Here is a 25142-nt window from a genome sequence, read left to right as displayed (position 1 = left end):
AGGCTGTGGCTCTTCCCCGTAGACCTTGGTCCATTTCGCGAGGTGTGTACGCGGATCATTGCGTCCGTCATATTTTTCTGTTATTCGCATTTGCGATTTCCCAAATCGTAAGGGCATCATCTTTTTGCAGTCGTGCCAATCCTTGAAACTCCATTGATGCGTACCCCACCATCTTGCCGACGTAGCACAGTGCCCATTTCAGAGCATCGAACCACTGTTGTTCTGGAACTTCGCTTTCAAATTTGTTCAAGAATTCATCCACCGATGTCAACCTGCCATACATAGGCAAATACCTTGCCTCTATTGCTACACAGTGAGCGACCTTATCATCATGTTTCAATTTAGCATGGTTACCTTGTGTAACCGGTTCTGTCATCATTCTACTTCTTCTTCTGAATCCGAAGTGCAGGAGTTGTCGTGCTCCCACAAAATTCTTCCATTTGTTATTGGATTCACCCAATCCTTCTCTCACGTGGTTATCTTGTAGATACAGTTGATATTGTCATCACTATCATCATTAATCATTGGTTCTGTGTAGCGTGCTCCTTTTGTAGGGTCTAAATGTACCGCTACGCTTAATGACTTTTTGTAATATTCCTAATTAGCCATGGCTAATTGGAATATTCGATTTTTCCCAAATTTTTGCCTTCTATAGTTATTTATAAATAAAAAGTGAGGACAGGGGACATAACTCACTTTAAGAATAAAAAGTCACTTCCTAGTAGCACAATGTTGTGACTTAAGGAGGAGCTAAGGGGGCCAAAGGGGGATGCAGAAATGGGGCCCAAGAAGACACATGGAGGGACTGCGCAGGAGGGAAGAACACATGGCAAGAAGGGAATCATGCAGGAGGAGGTGAGCCTAGGGATTGTGTGAGGCAGAGGCTATAAAATAGAGAGGCGCCCCCTCATTTTGGATCATTCAGTTATGTGCATTTTCAGCTAGTCATTTTGACTTCTGAGCACGCTGGCTGTTTAGCTAGTCTGCAGCACTGTTTAGTGCATTGAGTGTCTCCGCTCGGAGATCTCACCCTTAGCCCCGGGGGACTTCGAGTGCCTGCTTGGGCAAGGTATTTCCTTTTTCATTTCAACAGTAGTTTATCAGTATTCCAGCAGCAGTTTCAGTAGTGTTTTGGAGGCCTGCGCGGCAATGGGAGAGGGACGCAGTTCTTTTTGGTTGTAGTGCTGGATTGGGGTTTTGCAAGTGGAGTTATGCTAGGAGATTGAGCAGGGGTCCATCTCTTCTCTCATTAGAGGATTTTTGGCAGGGTTTCAGGCAGTGTTTCAGGCAAAGTTTAGAGGGGTTTTCTTCAGTGGTAGCGCAGGGCATTGAGGAACTGTGCAGAACCCCAAGAGGGTGTTTTCGGGGGTTGGCCATTCCAGGAAAGCTTTCTGGGTTTTTCTAGGTTTCTTGAGTAGAGCCCAAATCCAGAGTTTCAAATTTTTCCGAGGAGGGGATCAGCCCCAAATCATCATTTGTTTTCTAGCAGCAGTAGAAGCATCCACGCAGAGAGGCCATTCTTGTCATTCTGAGAGTATTTCTTCACTTGCCTTGTGCAAGTCGAGGTTCCATCTGTTTAATCACCTCTTGTACTCATTTTATTGCTCAGTTTAATAAAATGGCTTAGCATTTCTCACTGCATTTCTTGTGTATCTGCTTATATTTCTGGTTTACATTATTATATGTTGTTCCATTGTTATTTTACCACTTCTAGGTTATTATATCATTTGCACATATTTGGTTGGAGTTTTTTCTGGGATTTGAGGAGTGTTCTGGGTTAGGAATATTACAGTGGTATCAGAGCATAGATCTGGCTCAGCCTGTGGGGCTAGCAATCTATGACACCAGGAGAAAAACCCTACATTTGTTACAGAGGTAGGAGGTACAGAGACACTAGATGTAGGTTGGAGAATACCTACGAGGAGGGAGACTATGTTCCTGTGGTGGACACAAAACAGGTGGAGCCTATGGTAGACACAGAACAGAGAGAGCCAGTAGTGGACGTAGAACAGATGGTCGATGAGGATGGGAAGAGATTTGCAGATATGCTCCTCAAATCAGTGTAGGATCTATCAAGGCAATTGAGGTGATGGGGCAAAGATTCACGGTAGTAGAGGCCAGACAGCGTGAGAGCCCACGAGTTTTTCAGATTGGTGAGGGATCAGGTGCATCCCATCACTTGCCAAAGCAGCGTGATACTGCGCAGCAGGTGGCCTCACATGCCCTACATGCTCTACCATGCCCACTTTCTTAGGAGCAGACACGGGGGCCATAGCCCAGTAGGAGGTAGAGCCCGGACATAAGGGCGATTATTTTGTAGAGTACCAGGACTATGGGTAGGATTTGAGGGAAGCCCTCTCATTCAGAGATTTTCTTCAACTCCAACGAGATATCAGACTCCGCGACCATCACAGAGGGTACTGACATTACCATGATGGTGACACCCACCGTGCAGTGAGTAGATTCCACTTGCCTACGTTTGATGGCTCATCAACTGTTCGACAAAGTCTTGGGTGGAGAAGCTGGACATTTATTTCCAGCTTAACCAGATGTCGGAGGTAGAGGCCATCAAGGTGGCAACATTACATTTGGATGGCGAGGCCCAAGATTTGTGGTTTCATGGGATGGTTAAACTGGGCCACTCCACAGTGATGACGTATGTCGAGTTTACCAGGAAACTAATGGAGCGATTTGATTTGAGGGATCCAGAGCAGCATTTTGTTGAGCTAATGAGGCTCAAACAGACAGGGAGCCCAGAGACCTACATTGCAGATTTCTTGAGGGTCTCCGTGATGGTGCCAGACCTATCCACAGCACGAAGCATCTATATGTATGTTGAGGGATTAACAAAGCCACTTCGGGGTCTAGTCAGATCTGCTAGACCGACCACCCTTCAGGATGCTATCAGCAGGACCCGGGACCTACAGGATGTCTTACCCAGAACTCGAACACCTTACCCCCAGAAACATGCTTTCTAGTCTAAGGGGAAGGATGTGAAGATTCCACCTCCAAAGGGGAATCCAAGACGAGTGCAGATTGACGATGATGTCAAGAGGGAGCTGAAGAAGAAGTGGTTGTGCTTCACATGTCAGGAGCCATGGGCACTAGGGCATAGATGTGCTGCTGGCAAGGCACATTTCATTGAGGTCTTCTCCGAGAGCAGTGGAGAAGAGGATGACGAGGAGGATGGGGAGGCAGGAGATAGTCATGCCATATAGGGACCTTTGCCACCTCCACCACTAGCAGCAGGTGGTGCATATTTTACACCCACCGAAGGGGCCCTTGCAGCGTTGTGAGGAGTTCCCAAGTATCTGATGGTACACGTACGAGGGACACTATGTGGCCAACATGTATCAGTTTTGGTTGTCAGTGGGGCAACCCACAACTTCATTGATGCATAGATGGTTGAGCGGAGAGGTATTCAAATAGAGAGCTTTGATGGGTTTTCAATATTGGTCCCAGGAGATCAAACCATGATGTGTGCTCATTATGTCCCAGAGCTTTCAATGACAATGGGCACCTACACATTAACTGACCACTTTTTCGTGGTTGATATTCTAGACACCAACATGATACTGGGTGTTCAGTGGCTTATTACTCTAAGGAAGGTCATGACGGATTGGAAGACCCTAGAGATGGAGTGGGATGGTGAGAAGATAGGGAGGCATGGGAAGATACAGGGACAACACACATATCCACCTCAGACTGTGTCGGCTCATTAGATGGAGGCAGTCTTCCAGAAGGGAGACATAGAGTGGGCAGTAGAGCTGCGTGCATCAAAGGCAGGGACTACAGGGCAAGCGGTACATCCAGAGATCCAGTCCATCCTTGATCGGTATGCCATAGTGTTTGGAGAGATTCCACCAGGACAGCCACCGGATCGGGGGTTTAAGCACACTATCGAGCTTGAGCAGGGCATCTAGGTAGTGATCACCACTCCCTATAGGCACCCCAAGGGCTATCGGGACGAGATTGAGTGGGCTATCTAGGAGTTGTTGGCTCTTGGGCACATTCAACCGAGCACGAGCCCTTTTCCTTCTTTTGTGGTGTTGGTGAAGAAGAAGGATGGTAAATTGAGGATGTGCATCGACTACAGGGCCCTGAACAAAAAGACCCTGAAGAACAGGTACCCCATACCCAGTATCGATGAGTTGATGGACGAGTTGAGAGGAGCAGGGTTCTTCTCAAAGATTGATTTGAGATCTAGGTACCATCAAATTCGCGTGAGGGAGCAGGACATTCCCAAGACCGCCTTTAGGTGTCACTTTGGGCACTTTGAGTTCTTGGTGATGCCTTTTGGGCTAACTAACACCCTAACTACATTTCAGTCCTGGATGAATCACATATTCCGTAGTCACTTGAGGAAGTTTGTGTTGGTATTCTTCGATGATATTCTCATTTACAGCGGGACTTGGGAGGAGCATCTCCAGCACATTGAGACAGTATTGAGTATCTTACAGGAGCAGCAGTTCTATGCCAAACTCTCCAAGTGTGAGTTTTGGTTGACGAAGATGTTATATTTGGGACACATCATAGGGGTGGACGGAGTGAGGGTCCATGAGGAGAAGATCAGGGCCATCAGAGAATGGCCAGAGCTGAGAAATGTGACTGAACTTCGAGGATTCATTGGCATTTGTACTTACTACTAGAAGTTCGTCAAAGGTTTCTCACAGCTTGCTGCACCCTTGATAGATTTGATGAGGAAGGGGGCATTCAATTGGTCGGACACAGTGTAGCAAGCCTTTGATAGGTTCAAGGAGGTTATGAGCAGCTACGCAGTACTTGCATTGCCAGATTTTACGCAGCCATTTGTTTTGGAGTGTGATGCATCAGGAGAGGGGGTCAGAGCAGTATTGATGCAGGGAGGTCACCCTATAGCCTTTGAGAGTCGGAAGCTCATTCCACACGAGAGGTTGTATTCTATATACGACAAGGAGATGCTGGCCATCATGCATGCATTAGCTAAATACTGGCAGTATCTGGTGGGTAACAGGTTCAGGGTGAGGACTGATCACAACAGCCTCAAGTTCTTTTTGGAGCAGAAGCAGCTATAGGAGAGGCAGCAAAAGTGGATCAGAAAGATCCAAGCATATGACTTTGACATTGAGTATGTCAAGGGTAAGAACAACGTGGTAGCAGATACCATTTCACGTAGACCAGCCACGTTGTCTCTTATGAGCTTGGATACAAACTGGAGGGCTCGACTCTTAGTAGAGTACACCAAGGACAAGTTTTCATGTGAGTTTCTGGATGGGCAAGTGGCAGATGACAGGTACAAGGTGGTCGATGAGATTGTCTATTACAGGGACCGGATCTTCTTAACTGAGGGGTCTCAGCTCTAGAAGAAGATACTCCAGGCATCACATGATTTGTCGTTGGCAGGACATCAGGGGTTTACCAAAACCTACAGGGCCATTAGGGAGAGGTTCTCATGGAAGGGCCTCAAGGAGGACGTACTCCGGCACATCCGAGAGTGCGATGTTTTCCAGAGGAACAAGGGAGAGATGAGCCATCCCACGGGGTTATTGCATCCTCTTCCCATTCCAGAGGGAAAATGGGAGAGTATTTCGATGGAATTCATCACAAGATTGCCCATGGTACAGGGCAAGGATTGCATCTTTGTCGTCGTTGACCAAATAACAAAGTACGCACACTTTTTTGCCACATCCGCACACTATACAGAAACACAGGTGGCCGAGCTGTTCTTTAGAGAGATCTTCAGGCTACATGGTCTTCCTAAGACTATCGTCAATGATAGGGACAACCGTTTCATGGGCGGGTTTTGGCAAGAGATTTTTTGGTTGGTGGGGATGGAGTTGACACCGAGTACCAGTTATCACCTATAGACGATGGGCAGACAAAGATAGTTAACAAGTGGCTAGAGGGCTACTTGCGTAACTATGTCAGTGGGCAGCAGCGAGCATGGTTGAGGTCGCTGCATCTAGGGGAGTACTGCTACAATACTTCACATCACATGTCCATTGGTATGTCACCATTCTATGCTTTATATGGGTATCATCCTTTATCTTTTGCTGATGTGATTTTTGGTGATAGCAAGGCTCCTAGAGCCAAGATATGGATCCAAGAGAGTCAGGATATCCTACGAGCTATCAAGGATAACATGGCTACAGCACAAAACCAGCAAAAGCTGTATGCCGACAGGGGTCGGGTGGAGAGACAGTTCGAGGTAGGGGACATGGTCTACCTATGGTTACAACCATACCTACATTCGTCACTAAAACAGAAGGGGGTTGAGAAGCTTAAGCCTTGCTTTTATGGGCCGTACACGGTGATACGCGGGGTTGGACAGGTTGCATATGAGTTGGAGCTACCCCAAGGCAGCAAGATTCATAATATTTTCCATGTATCATGCCTGAAAAATGCATTGGGGTAGCATGTGACAACGACAGATGAGCTACCACCCATGGATGATGAGGGCCATTTGGTATTGCAGCCAGAGGCCATCATTGATACCAGGGAGAGGCAGCTGTGGAGCAGGACGGTCCGGGAATTCTTGGTGAGTTGGAAGAATTTGCCGGATGAGGATGCCACTTGGGAGAGTGAGAAGATCTTGCAGCATCCATCACTTCAGTTGCTTGAGGACAAGCAACATTTTTCCGAGGGGGACTATAATATTCCTAATTAGCCATGGCTAATTGGAATATTCGATTTTGCCCAATTTTTTTCCTTCTATAGTTATTTATACATAAAAAGTGAGGACGGGGGACATAACTCACTTTAAGAATAAAAAGTCACTTCCTAGTAGCACAACATTGTGACTTAAGGAGGAGCTAAGGGGGCCAAAGGGGGATGCAGAAATGGGGCCCACACAGACACATGTAGGGACTGCGCAGGAGGGAAGAACACATGGCAAGAATGGAATCATACAGGAGGAGGTGAGCCTAGGGATTGTGTGAGGCAAAGGCTATAAAATAGAGAGGAGCTCCCTCATTTTTGATCATTCGATTATGTGCATTTTGAGCTAGTCATTTCGACTTCTGAGCACGCTGGCGGTTTAGCTAGTCTGCAGCACTATTTAGTGCATTGAGTGTCTCCGCTCAGAGATCTCACCCTTAGCCCCGGCGGACTTCGAGTACTTGCTCGGGCAAGGTATTTCCTTTGGCATTTGAGTAGTAGTTTATCAATATTCCAGTAGCAGTTTCAGCAGCGTTTTGGAGGCCTACGCAGCACTGGGAGAGGGACATAGTTCTTTTTGGTTGTAGTGCTGGATTGGGGTTTTGCATGTGGAGTTATGTTAGGAGATTGAGCAGGGGTCCAGCTCTTGTCTCATTGGAGGATTTTTGGCAGGGTTTCAGGCAAAGTTTAGAGGGGTTTTCTTTAGTGGTAGCACAGGGCATTGAGGAACTGCACAGAACCCCAAGAGGGTGTTTTTTGGGGGTCGTCCATTCCAGGAAAGATTTCTTGGTTTTTTTGGGTTTCTTGAGTAGAGCCCGAATCCAGAGTTTCAGCTTTTTCTGAGGAGGGTAGTAGCCCCAAATCATCATTTGTTTTCTAGCGGCAGCAGCAACATCCACGCAGAGAGGCCATTCTTTTCATTTTGAGAGTATTTCTTCACTTGCCTTGTGCAAGTCGAGGTGCCATCTATCTAATCACCTCTTGTACTCATTTTATTGCTCAGTATAATAAAATGGCTTAGCATTTCTCACTGCATTTCTTGTGTATCTGCTTATATTTCCGGTTTACATTATTATATGTTGTTCCACTGTTATTTTATCACTTCTGGGTTATTATATCATTTGCACATATTTGGTTGGAGTTTTTGCTAGGATTTGAGGAATATTCTAGGTTAGGAATATTACACTTTTTTTCAAAAATCATCTTGCACTTTTTCAGATTTATTACTCTATTCATATCAGTGGCCCAATCTATTCCCAGTAGCACAGGATAGGGATTGTTGTCATCGACAATCTCTATCACTTCGAAATCGGCAGTGCACTGGCACCTTCAATATCCACCGTTACTCCTTGTAATCTCCCCATTAGTAGGATCTTTCGCTGGTTCGCCATTCTCAATTGAATAAGGGACCATTGTAGCCGGGCTTACCCATGTGCTCCCATGTCTACTTTGGTAGAACATTTGCATCCAATCCTAGATCCAAAATTATTTGATCCATTTCATATTCCCTAATTTGCGCAGTCAATCTCATTTCCCTTCCTGTTTGCAATGTATGTTTCTCGAGCTTCTGGACTACACGTGGTTCTCTTATCCCAGCGCACCTAGTGATAAGTTCCTGCAGTCCTTTCACAGCCTTGCTGTCGCACAACAACTTCATACATGTCTCCAGAAAGGTAGTGAGCATTGAAGGATCCATCTTTGGTTCTAGTTGATCCTTACTACCTGAAGTGGAGGCCTTTGTGAAGCTCTTTTTATCTTCCATGAATGTCTCCTTCGCGTGTTCCAAATCAAATTTAGGTTCCTTTGTAGGAGCCTTACAAACCCACGCACTTTCTTCAGGTTGCTTACCATTATCATCTCCTGTCATGATACCACTTCGAAGAACTATGTTTATATTTGGGTCTTCTTCATGCAGCTCAAACCTCATCATCTATAGGTTCTGAGTCGAGGGAGGATGGAGTACTCCTTTATCTCGCAACCTCGCTATTAGAGTAGGGTAGTCCTCTATCTCATGATCAAATTGGGCACAATAAAAACATGATGTTCTCGTCCGATTTGTACAATCGTGGGCATAATGCCCTGGTCCTCCGCAATTGTAACAAATCAGCTGTCTGTGACCCCTTCCTGGTCCCATTCCACCTCAACCCCAGCTGCACCCCTGAAATCTAGTGCACGCCATTCCTACATTTGGATCGAGAGCTCACGTTTTGGTCTGCACCCTGTAGGCAAGAGTCTGATCCATCATCAACTTGTAACTTCTACAGGCATGCTCATCATGGCCTACCAACCTGCAGAAATTACAAAACAATTGTTGGGACGTCTACGTATACTTTTGTAATAGATGACAATTATCCATAGCATGTTTTCCTCTTATCTGAAAACATCGCGCACCATAATGCAGGCACTGTGCTCAGTCCTGTTTGTGCCTCTGGTCTTAATGGCATCGACCCTCCTCCTGCCAAGTAGTTCGCGAAGGCTGGACAATGGTCCTTGTCGTGCCCTTGGCCTTTGCATTTTATGCACCATATTTCCTCTCGCACCTTTGGGCGAGTTGTCCTATCCTGCTTTGAACTCTGCATTTCCAAACATAAGTTTTTCAGTTGTGCGTGGATTTGCTATACCCCTAAGCTAGGATCCTGTATTGGGGTCTCGTGCAGCCTCATTGATATTTCCAAGGCTTCAGCCTAAGTGGATAGCATCTGTTGCGACATCACGGTCCTAAGATGCAGCATTAGTGACGCTACAAACCATGTGCGGTGCTATCCATCTCTCAAAGTCATTTTGGCTTCGCGAATCATAACTTTGAGCCTTTGATCTAGCTCCTAGGTGGTCTCGCTCGGAAGCATCGTAATTTCTTTAAACCTGATAATCGACTGTGTTTCTGATTTCAGCCTGCTAAATTCCCTGTTCAACGTGGCATGAATATCCGTGATCCCCGCATTCAGATGGTCATTAGAATGCTTAATGTACCATTTTAATGTGTGATCCTACGGCACGCTTACCAGAGTTATCTTCTTAATATTGTCATCTGTGACTCCTTGTGCTTCCCATACAGCCTTTACCATGAACCAAAATTGGTCCAGATCTTCGTTCCCTACTCCTCTGAATAGCGGAAATTTTATTGTGCTCACCATATTAAACTGTGGTGGTGACAGAGTTGGTCTGGGCAGATATGGGGGTGATGATGGTGAAACCGATGGTGGTGTAGGTGGAGGTGGTATGCGCGGAATTCGCTACCTTATCAGACTGATCGCGCTTCTTGGAGAAATTTTCCCGAGCTCCTCCTCGCTCTCTCACAGAGGTGAAATCAAGGGACTAGTCTCTAGTTCTTCACTACTATTTCTATAGATCCTCCCACTTTTCATTGCCCCAAACATTAATTTATTTGCATAACCTGCTTTTCACACAATAGCATTTTAATCCAAGTGTTCAAAGATTTAATGTACTTACCTCGCTATCCTTTGAGGAAGAATTGTTCTGCCTCACTGTAACTGACTCTTGTATCTACCGCGAACTTGGTGATGAACCCTCCTATAATTCAATCGAGCCAATGGTCCACAATGCATGTGATCTTATTTTCCGATGCTTCTAGTCTGCGCACCAATTCTGGAGTTCACACAATTGGTTTGTCGAGCCTACAACTTCTGTGACTATCTGTTGGCTTCACGATCCAATCATACAACTCAGAGGGGAAGGATGCAAAGAAAATTTCATGGATTTCTGTATATAAGTAGTGCTCTGACCATTTTTCCTTCGATACTCGCAGATTCCTGTTTTCCTGTGCCGTGAACTCGTGAATCTTTCTGTCCAACCAATTTTCAATTTCTTTCGTTGTCACATTCCAGTGACACGACATCAGATATCCCTTATGTAGATCCTGGTCTCAACAATGGAACCATTTGTTGGCTTAGTGGGGTCTGACCCAGGTTCGGAGTTGAGTTAGCCAAACAAATCACGGTACAACTAGCCCTTTCAGCCATAGTCCGCGGAGCGCAAACTAAGGTCTCACCCGAAGTAGTATGGGAGGGTGCTAGAACCAAGTTTCCACACCCTAGGGATGTCTTGATGGTTTCAAGTAGTCCGTGGTTTGACCCTGCCCGCACGTCGCTATGCGCACTTACCCGTACCTCGCTACCTAAGATGCTGCCTTTGCGCAATGCTACTCGGGGGCCGAACAGTGTTATTACCCAAGTCCTTGCCAATACCCATTATTAGTTAATTAACTTAGCTTATTTGTATGTGTTTAGTTATACTTAACAGTATTCACCATTCATACAAGTGTGTGCAATAAATAAAACAGTATAATTGCAGATGATAGAAAACATATAATAACTCGAAACAGATACACAAGATTGGTAATAAAACTTCTCTTTATTATCTTCTTCTCTGATTACATACTCGACTCTACCCTGCACACTCAGCTGCAGGGGTCCGCACACTCAACTTCGGACTCTACTAGGCCTCTGCGCACTCAGCTACAGAGCCCCTTCCTACTCTATGACCCAAGGTACACTTCACACTTCTTTTATGCTTTTCTATTCCATTCCATCCATTCTATTCTATCTCTATCTCTATCTATATCTCTTTACAACTTAGAGCCTCACTCTATTTATACAATCCCATGGTCCGCAAACCATGGGTAGGCCAACACTACATTCAAAACTTAGGGCAGACAACCCTATGACTCTAACATGCAATTCGCACTCCGCGCTCGCAATTCGCGGAGTCTTTACAAAAATATTACTCAAAACTTGGACTTTGAGCCCCAAAACATGCTGTGGGGGGGTTCCAGACCCAACAAGCCCACAAATATCGTGACTCATCCTTGAGTCACTTTGTCGGCGCGACGATCTTGGCGTGGAGTCCCTCCGGCTGGTCCCGAATGGTCTCAGTGCACTGAGCTACTGCTTGTTGAACCTGCTGCATTCTCTCTTTCAAGACCTCTGTGTCCAAACTGTTCTGATCCCTCTTGACCGGTATATGTTTATAGTCTTGTGCCTTCGTCCGGCTTCCTGGAGCGCGAAGACTGTACTTCTGTCAAAGAGTCAAAGAACTGGCCCACCACAACCCTGCGTGGAGAATCTTTACAACAATATTAATCAAAACTTGGGCTTTAAGGCCAAAAATATGTTGTGTGGGGATTCCATGCCCAACAGTTGGTGATTTTTTAGGTAAAATAATTTTATATTGTAAAATTTGGGCGAATCATTTTTATAAAAAATAGAAAATGGTGATTTTTTTTTTTTTGGAAAAATCATGGAAAATTAACCCACCTGTGAATATTAGCCCCTAAAATTTTCTATGGTATTGTGTACATGTTGTACATATGGTACTGCTATACATGTGGTATTGTGCGCATGTCGTACATGCTATGTTGCGGGTATGCAGTACTATGTATATGCATTGGGTAGTCGTGGTATCATGACATATGTATTCATTGTGTTGTGGGGTACAGTTGATGTAGGAGTATGTATTATGTTCTGTTGTACACTCGGTGTAGGTGTATGTGTGGTATGTTAGGTGTAGGTGCATGTATTTCATGGTGTTGTATGTCATGTGTGGTTGTATGTGTGTGATGCACACTATGAGTATGTGCACATGGTTGAGTAGAAGGCACTAGGTGTTTTTCGGGTGTGGAAACTAATCCGTTATGCATACAGAATAAAGAGAAAGGTAGAAGATAAGGATTGATTAAAGGATAAGTATTAGTAGTTTATTTTAGTTTTACTATGCATGTGATTTATGATTCTGGTCTATGATGATTACACGTGATCTATGATTCTGGTTTATGATGGTTACATGTGATTTATGATTTCGATCTATGATGGTTTTGTTCTGAGCTAACCTGATGTGATATGTTTTTACATGATGATTCAGTCAAAAATGCTAGTTTGACTTGTTGTGACAAGAAACAAACATAATTTCAAGTGTACCTTGTTGACAGGCCACAAATCAAGTATGATTTGAAGTTATCTTAATCTATTTTGAATCTAATGGAAATTATGTGCTTGGTACAAGAAAGCATGAAATGCCCAATTGGGTGGTTGAAACCTATGGAAAGCATTAGCAACAACAACAAAAGGAATTGGAACATGCAGCAGTATGCTAGTAAAGCACTTCAAGAGTAGGGCCATTGTGGGACACTGGTGCCCAATAGTGTCCATTGATTTCCATAAGCATGCTATGACTAGTATGATGGTTTTGAGGCAGGTATATGCCTTGGTTGTTTGACCTTCCAATGCAAGGAAGCCTTGACGAGGGATGGATCTCCTAGGATAGGGGATGTCGGGGAACTTGGAAGGTAAGTGACTGCACAAAAGGGGGTGACTGGATTGCCCAAGATATTGTGTATCAGAGAAGAGAAGGTCGGGGATGGATTTGTTTTGGTCATTAGCATTGCCAAATGGAATTAGATGCATATTAGGAGTGCGCCTTAAAACAATGAGCTGGCAATTGTTTGTTGATAGGAAAAGTGGTGTAGGATTGTAGCGTTAGACATTGGATGCATCTTTGACTTTGGTAGTGGATTCTGTACTTCCTGGGAAGGAAGTGAATCTTAGCATTACTTTTGAGGGTGGAGGTGTAAACCTCTAGATTCCCTTGTTGCTGATGCATACATCCTATCCTTTTATTTGTTGGTTTAACAAATGTGCATATGTGTATATCTGGTTATTATGTAGCTACTGCCACGAGCTATGTTATAAATCTCCAATAAGCTATATTGTTGTTATCTTGTCATGTTGTCATGATGTTTATCTTTTGAGAAGGTCAATCATTGTAAATACTACAACGAGCTAAGTTATAAAGCTCCATGGGAAGTATGTTTGTTTTTCAACAATTTTGCTGAGGTCTTGGTGTGGTTTAACACCGAGGACAGTGTTCCCCAAGGGGGGGGGGGATCTGTAACAAACCCTAGTTAAAAGTTCATGTAATAAAAGTTAATAAAGGAAAAATAAGATCACAGTTAAGGGACACTTATTCCAAGTTGAATGTTGGGCAAAACATCCTAGTGGGTGTTCATTTTGGTTATTATGGCTAAAGGAAATTGGCAAAGGAAATGGAAAAGGATTTGGAAAGGAAAAATGGCATTTTTGGCACATTTATTTATGAAAATAATGGAAATTAGGAGAAAAGGAAGGTGAAAGGTCATAGGTTGCATGTGAGGAGGAAAATGAAGGAAACTAATGGAAATTGAAGAAAATAGAGGCCTCATTGATAAAAATCTTCTGAGGATCAGTTGGCAAGCTTTTGCTCAGGCTTGGTCAATGTAACCTTTTGTCAGTTCAGTTTTGGAGCTCTCTCATTATTCCCTCTCTCTCTCACTCTTGGACACTTAGAGTTTTCTTGGAGAATTCTAGATTTGGAGCAAGGAAGGCAAACAAGTGAAGGAAGGACAAGAAAAATAAAGGAAAGAAAAGAACAAGAAAAGAAGAGCATGATCAAGCAACTTTAGCAGGAATAATTGTAGGTAACATATTGCATGTGTGATTTACTACTTGGTTTTGACATGCGTGGCTTTGCATGTTGGTATTTGGTTCTCTCGTTGTCAGTGGAATGGTTTTCCGGGGTTGCAATAGTGGTTTTAAACATTGCCTTGCCTTTTTCTAGATATCCATGGTGTGATGGGATTTTTCTTGGTTTTGCGCCTTGGAATTACCGAATGGTTTCCGAATCAGGGGCGGAGGTGGTCTCGGGAAAATTCACAAAGGCCTAGGAATCCCTTGACCGGTTTTAGTGGGATACATGGTAAATCCTAAGGGTGGAGTCTCAATGTAGGGACTCATGATCTGGTGTAGATTACGGTAAAGACTAAGAGACAAGGAGAAGGAAAATTCCTCAAGGATAATGATGGAGACCATAGGCATTCCAAGCTCGATTTGGTTTTTTGATCTCGGTGCTGGTTTTGTGAGATCACAGTTTCATGGGGGTGGAGGTGGTTTAACCTACGGATTCCCTTAGTTGTTTCTGGATTGGTTTATCCATGAGATCCCACATTCATGCTTGGAATATTGCACAGGGGTCACTGGCTGAAAGAAGGATTTGGTTCAACCATGTCTATGGTTGGGTGGTACATGGAAGTCCCGAACCTAGTTGTCTCCTGCCTATGTTTAATAAAAACTAAGTTCTCTTGCGTTTGTACTTGTTATTATGTGTCCTTAATGGATGTTATCTCATTGTTATTTACATGGTTTAATGTTGTTTAAAGGCATGGTTATATTCTTGGCTATAGTCATGGTTATTTATTGTATTTACTTGTAACTAAAAGGATAATGGATGTAAGACCTAATTGATGTCAAAACAGATAAGGGAAGAGGGTGGTGATCATTCTTGTCAAGTTTCATATGAGTTATCAGTAATTTATGCTCTATCTTGTATTCATGTCATATAGATTGCATTGATGCAAAGTGTTTGATAGAATGTTAGTCTTGGTTAGGGATGATCACGCCTAGTCCTGGAGCCAGTTTTGGTTTGCAAGTCTTGTTTTCATGTAAATTATGGATACTGAAAGCTACAGGGGTTTCTGGCCAGTGACCTAGATTATGGGTTTGAAAAGTGTCACAAATATCAGAGTCGTAAGCATAGGAATGAGGAGAAAAGTCCCCATACACACCCATGACTTGTTGTGGGAGAATCTGTAGCCTCATAGATGCACCGTTGCCCATATGAAGGGAGCGTCCATGGGTTTGATGCACTAAAAACTTAGTGGTACCAAGGGATTGGTCATGGGGATGACTCGGAAGGCTTCTAGGAGTCCTGTAGTAGGTATAGAGGGTCTTTATTGTGGGTTTCCATCGATTCCACTTCCTTAAGGTCACCTAGGAGGTCAATTCTTTTCATTATCCCCTCATCTCATGTTTACCCCGGGTAAGATGGTGAAAGTGGATAGATATGAGGGGAGGTGTCGTTACAATCCACACACTTAAGGACAATTTTGTTATGGCTCAAAATAGAATGAATCCTACACACTAACCAAAGAGTAGTCTTTTGTAGAAGGGAATCACGTGTTTCTTCATCTTTGGCCCTATATAAAAACATCCCTCAAAGATAAATCCACCCAAAAGTAGCACCAAAGGTCTATGGACCATATGCAACCAACTAATGCACTGGCCAAGTAGCCTACAAAATAGTTCTTTTAGCCCGTTATAAGATTCATCCGTTATTTCATGTGTCTTTTTGAAGAAGGTAGTTGGATCAAATTGCTAGGTGCAAACTAAATTATTGGAACTTGATGAAGAATGGTCCATTGGGCTCTATCCATAAGCAAAGAAGTATTGATCTAGTGGAAAGATATGGAGCCAAAAGATGCCACATGGGAACCAACAATGATTCTGCAACATTTTCCTCACCTCCAGCCTTGATGGCAATGTTGTTTTTAAATGGGGATAATGAAGGTTTTTACCCTATATATAAATTTTTGCAAATCAATTCTTAAAAAAATAGAAAATATGCAATGGTGAGAACATAAAATATAAGCAAATATTTTTCTCTTGGAACCAAAAACTGAGAAAACCAAATTGATTTTTCATTATGTTCCTTTCAATGTTACAATATATTATATGCATGCCAAAAATCATAAACTTTGTATCCATTAACCCTGGATTAGAACACAATTGTAGTTCCTTTGACTGTATCTACGAAAAGAAAGTAGGTTAAACCATCATGCATAAAACCATGGGTGGGTCACCATCATTGGGTTTTTCCAACCATACTTACGTCCACCTAAAAAATAAAAATTGGGGTGTTTCCTAAACCCTGTGCAAGGTGGCTGTTGCCCCCTTGCAAACCCCCTGGTAGGGGGGCTTGCAGCCACCTTGCTATGCTAGCACAACCTAACAATGCCTACTACTAGTCATGCAAAGAATATAATACATACCCAACAAAGAGCATGTTAGGGTCCTAACCTAACAACAGTACTATAGGTTAATTAATTGATGTACGTGGCCATATTCTTTGAATAAGGCTAATTAGATAAGTAGTGGATAGTTATTTAATTTAAAAGGGTCACCTTCATCAAATAAGGCCCACTAGGTAATTGGTTCTCATTAATGAAGGAACCACAAGTATTGAGGCTTTCACTATTATGATCACATTTGAAGAACATGTCGGCATTAATGTCAATAGAAAAATATGGACTTATGTACATATGTTCTTTCATGCCTATTTCATATCTCATGATATGCGACACCTCATGCAGATGAAAACCATAGGCACTTACCAAGTATTTTTCACATGGTATTTGGTGCAAGAGTTTGTTTAATATGGTCATCATTAATGAAAATGAAATGTAATTAACGAGTTGATTTAGTCCATTTTGATGAAGAATAATTGGATATAAATGTATTATGTCAGTGATGGAGAGGAGTTAATCTATAGGTCATAATGATGCTTTTTGTATATTTGTAGCATTGATCATTTTAGAGAGTTAGAGCTTAGTTGAAGACTTGAGATGTTTTTGTAATGTGCATGTTGAGTAGACCATTGGACCAAGTGTGAAAGGTTGTGAAACGATGTCCACATAGAGGTTGAGGAGGTTGGGGCCTCAGGAAAGTGGTGGCTTGCCAAGATAGGAGTATGGCTTCTTGTTGGTAGTGGCCAAAAAACAATTGATAGAAGGTTGGGGCCTTCTAGCTAGTGGTGGCCAACAAACTGTGGTAGAGATCCACTCTCCTAGTTGGTAGTGGCCAGCTAATCTATGTAATGAATATGTTTTATGACTAATAGAAGAATCAGAGTAGTGCAATAACAGTAGGGTGGTTTTTTTCCCTTTGGGGTTTCCACCAGAAATACTTGTGTCTCCTTGTGCACGGTTGTCTTAATATTTATTATGGTGTTTATGTATTAATTTTGTGCTAATTTAACGCATTCAAATCTGTTATATTATGTTGGGTTACCAATTGTTCAGAATTTTGGTGAAAAGTTTTAAAACATTGCATAAACCATTTTACTACCGATTCACCCCCCAGTAGTGATATGATTTTCAACAAGTGGTATTAGAGAAGGTTCCTTTGTTGTATCTTAATTGCTTAGTCCTGCAAATTTTTACGAATGGAGAGAGAAGTTGAAATTAGACATATCTACTCATGGATATGAATTTTGGAAAATGGTGACAAATGGTTATCATGGTAAAACCCCTTCAAATCAATCTTGTCAATGAGATGCACAGGCCAAGTGTGCAATGTATGATAATATTTGCAATTTAGACATTGAGAAAATCAAGGATCTCAAGACAGTAAAAGAGATATGGGATAGGTTGCATGCACTGCATGGAAAAGAAATCAATATGAATTGTGGATAAAGGGAGAGATTAGTTGAAGATCAAGGTCATCTTAGCTCAACATTGGTAGAAACAAAAGGATCTCAAAAGAAAACAAAGATCTTAAATGGCTCCTTGAAATAATTGATGAAAGGGTGTACAATTTTTAAGGAAGAAATTTCTAATATGAAAACCCAACGAGAGGAGGAAAAAAACAATGTGAAGAACTAGAGGTTGAGGTAGATTATGCAAGAAATAAGTCAGAAAATAGCATATCTATTTTAGAGGCAACTACAATCAAATGAGAAATCCAAGGACAACAACAAAAGCAATGAGGCAAAGAGGGTTTGCCAAGACCTTTTCCTCCTGAAGATCGAAGAAATAAAAGGCCAAAGGTGTCTAGGTATACAAATTCTTTTCATGGATTTTGTCATTTGTGCAATATTTTTGGCCATAAAGCCACTAATGGTATATATTATGTAAAAATAAATTTGAGTACATCATTTGGGAAGAATAGGTATTTCCCTCCATTTTTAGGTCACATAAAATGTTATAAATGTGACAAGTATGGCCATAAACCATGAGATTGTAGGTATGGAATGTGTAGATCTCATCACCAGTTTAAGAAATCTAGAAAATCAACCTAGTTCATGAAGGATAAGAGGAAAAATAAAAAATACCATTGTATGGTCATCCTCACTACAATGTGTCAAAGCAACCTGCCAAAGAAATGCAAGAGAATTTGGAGGAGAAAAGGGAAGATAGAGAGAGGTGCATATATTAGAGATTGAATCGTTAAAGAGTGGACAGAAAAGTTATAACAAAAGGCTTAATAAAAAAATTAATTCAACTTGGTATTAGGGGGAGCGTGTTGTAGAAGGTGCATGAGCTTAGGGCGAGCTCCTCCAAGAAAAGAAGGCTTCTTCAGTTTTGATAGCAATTGTTTCAGTATTTCCTTTTTGGTATTAAAGTTTTCTCCATTCCAAAAAAGTAACAAACACAATCCATGGGAGTACACACACACTTGATCTCTTTAGATCCAGCATTATTTTGAATTTTCATCTAGTACATAAAGAATTCACCCTTTGGGCCAAAGAATTGAACACTCATTGTTGTTATATTTGAGTTTGTTCATGGTCAAACCGTTAGTTGGTTGATCTGGTCATAAATGTGGAGTTAATACATTTAATCCTTAATCCTTGTTAGATTTGACCTAGTCCAAAAGTTTGATTGAGCATGAACATAGTAGTACCATGGATATGGAAATTGTTAATGGAATAACTTCAAATCATTTTTTATTTGATCCTCTAATACTTGATCTTGTCAAGATTGATCAATTGATTTAGTTACATTTGATCTAGTTGAGTGTCAGATGGGAAATTAAATTATATATGTCATGTTGTAAATTGTGTAAAGGTTAAACACATTAAATATTTAAGTGATGGTTGATCTGGTATGTGTGTAGTCTAGCATCTGGCTCGAATTGGCATTTTCAAACAAGTTTAAATGTGTTGTTGTGTACATTCAAGAGGTTGGATTGCATGTATCATGAGTTGCGTTGAATGGAGCATCTTCTTGGTAGCACTCTTGATTGGTCATGGTTCAAAACACACTAATTATCTGATTTTTCATTGATTCAACCTTCATAAAAGGTGAAGAGGAGCATACCGTATGAAATTAATTAGTCATGGTGAGTAGGAGTTTGATGCGGTCTTGGTCCAAAAGCGTACTGACTAGTGGGTCTTCCAAATAGTTGTGAAAGCATTTCTGGTGAGTTCATTGGGTTGTTGGATTCACATGGATCTAGTTCATTTTAATTTGATGAATTAAACATTTTTTTTGTAAGTTTAGTATTGATGAGGTTACATTATGTTTATGTTTAAGAATAATATTCGAATAGGGGGAACTGAATCAGTGGCTTAACATTTAGGAGGGCCTACAACATGGTCATGTCCAAAAATAACATCTGAATAAAACCGTGAATTGAATCTATAACTTCGCTAATTGAACCATGACTTAACATCTAAAAAAACCTTAACAATACAACCAACATTGTTAACTTAAACAATTAAAGTTAAAATTACAATGTATAAGTTATCAATTAAAGTTAAAATTACGATGTATGTGGGGTTCGATTAGAGTGTATACATGTCCATGACAGAACATTACGCGGTCGCTATGAAAATGACAAAATCAAGTGGAGAAGCCAAAAGTGAACTCTTACTGCATGGAGTAGTGCTAATGGTTTGAACTTTGAAGCGATAATAGATGTTCATCCAGTGAGAACAATCGTTGTTTCTTGAAACATGGTACAGGGGAGAGCTATGCCCATCCAAAGACATGTTTCTTTACTTTGTGATCGACTTTGTCGTCACAAACATGGCACTGGGGAGAGCTATGTCCATCCAAAGACATGTTTCTTTACTTTGTCGTCACGATTTTGTTGGTCACTCTGGACTTCTGGATTGTTAAGAATGTTGGCGGAAGGATATTGGTAGGCTTAAAATGGTGGAATGAGATAAATGGGCGTGGGGAAGTATTTGGAGATATGAATGTCTTGGTCAATATTCATTAGTGCAAATAAATAAGAAGGATTACTGGTTTTCCAGGTGGACGCTCTATATTGCGACCATTATTTGGTCAACACTTGCAATTGTGGCCATAGTCAAGATTAATATTGATTATCTTTTAGTGGATGGAATCTTATAAAAAGAGTTTCGGCGAAAATCACATGAAAAAAACATTTGTCGACGCGTTTCGAACCAACCAGTGTGGTTCATCGTCAGGCCAAGTTGAAGAAATAGATCCAGCTTAGCATGTTAAATAGTCTGAGCAGAGCCTCCAACGGTTAACTTGACCAACGACTAATTTTGACTTTAGGACCATGTTCAAGGAAATTAGTTATATTAGGTAGCCAATCCCTTAAAATTTATAAAAAATATATAAAATAATTTTAATTGGTTTTAATAGTTAGTTAATAAGTATTATTTAATAAATAAAAATTATAATCAAATGGAAAGTAGTTATATAAAGGACCTATCTTATAGTATATGTCTAGATTAAATGTATATATAAATATAAATATATATTAAAGGGTTGTTACGATAAAAGTTAGTTAGTATAAATATATTAGAACGAGAAATTAAATTAATTTAACTTAAACAAAAAACAAAAAACAAAAAAAAATTAATTAATTAATTAAAATAAATAAATAAATAATGAGTAGATAACGAGAAAATAATATTAAAAGATAATAAAAATAAAAATATTGTTTATATTATTGTGTTATAATATTAATTTCATTTAAATATTGAAACACTTAATTCTAATTTAAATTCATCCAATGAAAATAAATAAATAAAAACTACTAGGGGATAAATTATTATTGAGTAATGGTTAAAATAATTTCTAGTTTTTAATATAATTAAATTTTTAAATTTTATTAAACTTATTAATATAATTAAATTTTGTTCATAAGGTCAAGGAAAAAGCTTAATAACAAATAATATTAAGAAAACCATGAAAAGGAAAAAATAAAAATAGAACGAGCGACAGATATTAATTACTAGAAGGACCAGAACAGGACAATAGGAAAAAACAAAACAAAGGAGAAACCTTAGGAGGATGGAAAGGGCAGCAAAAGGAAAAAACGGAAACCTCGAAAATTAAAAAGGGGGGAAGGGGGAAAAAGGAAGGACTAAGAAGAAAGGGCAGGGATCCAGCAACTACTAATCTTCCAGCCATCATCTCTATTAAGATTGTTAGGCCTTCTTTCAATTTCAATCGCCTCCCTGAATTTACGGTGATGAAATTGCGCCACCTTGGTAATAACCTTGGCTTCCTCAATACAGACCTGATGCTTGGTCTTTTCCGCGTGCTCCGCTAACGCTGAAGACTTGGTTCTCCCATGTCTTAGGTCAGCTGCGTGTTCACTGATCCTTTGATGGATAGAGCGCCCTATTTCCCCGATATAGGGGGTCCCACAAGAACAAGGGATCAAGTAGACACCCTTCATGTCCTTAGGGTCAATGGGATCTTTCACCGATCGGAGGGATTTACGAATGGTATTGAGGGGCCTAAAGGTAGAGGGAATATTAAACTTCTTAAGGATCCGAGCAATCTTGTCCGTGGTTCCCTGGACATAGGGAAGATGGAAACCTGGCAGGTGTTCTTTAGGAACTTTATTAATAACAGAATATTTAGAAGCTTTAAGAAAAGCCTTCTGACCTAAGCACCTACTATAGCCATTCTCCATGAAGACATTAAGGAGATGGGATTTCTCCTTATCAAAGCTCTTATTATCAGAAATCCTAAGGGCACGAGTAGCGAGGGTGTTAAGAACACCCAATTTTTGAGCGGGGAAATGATGAGAATCGGCATGAAGATACTGCTCAGTATGCGTTTTCTTCTGGAATACTGAGTGGGAGAGGGAACCGTCCTGGTTTTTAGAAATAAGAATATCCAAGAAGGGGAGGCAACCATCAACTTCTTTTTCCATGGTGAACTTAATGGTAGAAGATTGACAGTTGAGGTGATTGAAGAAGAGATCCAACTCCTCCTGGCCATGGGACCAGATGACATTAGTGTCATCAACATATCTTTTCCATAGCTTGGGAAGGAGACGGGCTGAGGCTAAAGCTTTGGCTTCAAAATCCTCCATAAAAAGATTCGCAACAATAGGGGAAAGGGGTGAGCCCATGGCAACACCACAGGTCTGCTCAAAGAATTCACCCTCGAAACAAAAAAAAGTGGAAGTGAGACAAATCTCAACCAGCCGAGCGGTATCGGGATTTGTTAGGCGATAGATCACTTCCAAGGCCTCCTTTATAGGGATGCAAGTGTAAAGGGAAACCACATCGAAGCTGACGAGGACGTCTTCAGGGTCAAGCTTTATGCAAATAATACTTATTAACTAACTATTAAAACCAATTAAAATTATTTTTTATATATTTATATATTTTTTATAAATTTTAAGGGATTAGTTACCTAATATAACTAATTTCCTTGAACATGGTCCTAAAGTCAAAATTAGCCGTTGGTCAAGTTAACCATTGGAGGCTTTGCTCAGACTATTTAACATGCTAAGCTGGATCTGTTTCTTCAACTTGTCCTGACGATGAACCACACTGGTTGGTTTGAAACGCGTCGACAAATGTTTTCTTCATGTGATTTTCGCCGAAACTCTTTTTATAATTGATATGGATCACAAAAGCCTCAATTCAATAATGGATGGAATCTGTTTGACACTCACTATTGCAAACATCAACGGCTTTACCAAATGTCGTAAACATGCAAAGAGACAGATTCAAGACTTTGCATCCCACTTATTTGCTTCACATGTTTCATCAACATTGCATTCGATATTTAGTGTTGTTTGATGCATTTGAAAGCAATGGAAATGGTGTTATAAAACAATTTGGTTGTTTATTCATTGGCCTGTAGTCAATTTATTCAACAAAACTATAGTATTTTCTAGCTGGGATCGGGAAATCCATACGGGTTCAATGCCACAAGAGAATTGACATTTCAACATCCACATTGTTGGAATCGGGTTCAATGACACAAGAGAATTGACATTTCAACATCCACATTGCTGGGCTCCTCATTCTTTCATATGTGCCAATTATAAAAAATCGATATATGATGTGCAAACAAATAATTAGAAGCTGAACGAACATTGTGTATGTATGATGCCAGCTGAGAATAGGCTGACTTGGGTTTGGATTTGGGAATGCAATGTTGGAATCATGTAAAATTGACCTTGGTAAATTTGAAAAAATTTAAAAAACCTTGCATATGCACCTAGAAGGAAAACCTAGAAGAGTAATCAGCCTCATGAATAGTCCAGATCATTGATCTACAATTGTGCAGATGGGAATCTCAAAGGACGGGTTTGAAAATCGCATAAAAAAGGAAGGTCAAGTGAATTTGTGCTTTCAATTTGTTCATATATTGAGCTTGGGTTGGATTTCTAGCACATGGTTCATCTTTTTTTATAATTGTCTTCCTTTTTTCTTGATAATAGTCAACCTGTACTAGATCCTGTAATGTTATAATTGCAGCCCTTAGAATCCCAGACACACATGATTCGAAACTAGTGTGTGAAAATCAGAGTTAAAGGTGCTTGTACATAAATATTGATGACAGAATTTGTGGTTGCAAGGGCTATATTTCCCATATCCATGAGTTCTGGGTGACTTTTCCCTGAACTTATGCCTTGCACATGAGCGTGCGTGCACATATATATATTAGGTGGTATGCAATGGTCTTTGCAAAATGCATAGTCAAGAATAAGCCGTGTATATGTTGTTAGCTTTACTTTCTACTATAAATGCCAAGTACTTGGCTAAGTTATGTCTCGTTGTGAACTCATATTGCTATCATGTATTGCTGTAGATTGCTATGAGCCCTATATTGTATGGTTTTGTTTGTATAGGTTAGCAATTCCATGTAAAGCTATGTAGTGGTGGAAATCTTGAGCTATCATGTCATTAAAGTAGTCTTATTGAGAGAGTATTCCTAAGAGATATGTTGATATAATGTTATTGTACGGGAGTCAAAAGAATGTTTCCACAGGGGATTCACTAGGGGAGGAATACCATACCACATGCATTCATATTGGGGGATATATATTGAAGAAAACAAGGCATAATATATTAAGAATATAATAAAGTGTAAAGGGTTTTTATATTGGCAGGTATAAAAAATGAAGCTCAAAGTTAATGAAAAAATATAAAAAGTTATAAAAATGTTAATGAAAAATGGTACCTACAATATCTAGTGAAAGTAGGGGTTTTTTAAATTGGGAAGGTGTATTGGGTTCATATTGGTAGGGGGTTAAATAATGTACTTTTTAAAAGTATTTTCTAATATGTCGTGAAATTAAGGGTATTATTTAATATGCTACAAACACACGTGATATGTCAAAGGTTCATTGAGGGAAGCCCCCGTGAATGTTGCCAAGGGCTTGTCATTAGATTGTTGACTTGAGAGTTATGTTGTTGTCATTGTTTGTTCAGAGGTTGATATATGTTGCTGCAAGAATATGAGCCTTGTAATGCCATATTTTAATTGCTAGTAAGAGATGGAGAGAGTAGTGTTGTTGCCAAGGTCTCGTCATCTTACATTACTACTGATGAGAGAGTATGGGTGAGTTTGAAAGGTCATATCGATGACCTGTATTTTGTGTTATTGTTGATGTATGCTACCGCTATGATTTTTTGAGGATAGTATTGTTGATAAGAGTTTGTTG

General features: G+C 40.7%; 1 pseudogene; it reads left to right on the top strand.

Moving 5' to 3' along the window:
- The first annotated feature begins 12918 nt into the window (after nucleotides 1–12918).
- LOC149179032 (Golgi apparatus membrane protein-like protein ECHIDNA pseudogene) lies at nucleotides 12919–23268 on the top strand (annotated as a pseudogene).
- Nucleotides 23269–25142: the final 1874 nt, after the last annotated feature.

Source organism: Pinus tabuliformis, chromosome 4_1, assembly GCF_031772625.1.
Source record: "Pinus tabuliformis cultivar Carrire ecotype Pingquan chromosome 4_1, CPIR1, whole genome shotgun sequence".
Lineage (NCBI taxonomy): Eukaryota > Viridiplantae > Streptophyta > Pinopsida > Pinales > Pinaceae > Pinus > Pinus tabuliformis.
Note: the sequence above shows the minus strand (reverse complement) of the source record. Positions and strands in the feature narration are given on the sequence as shown.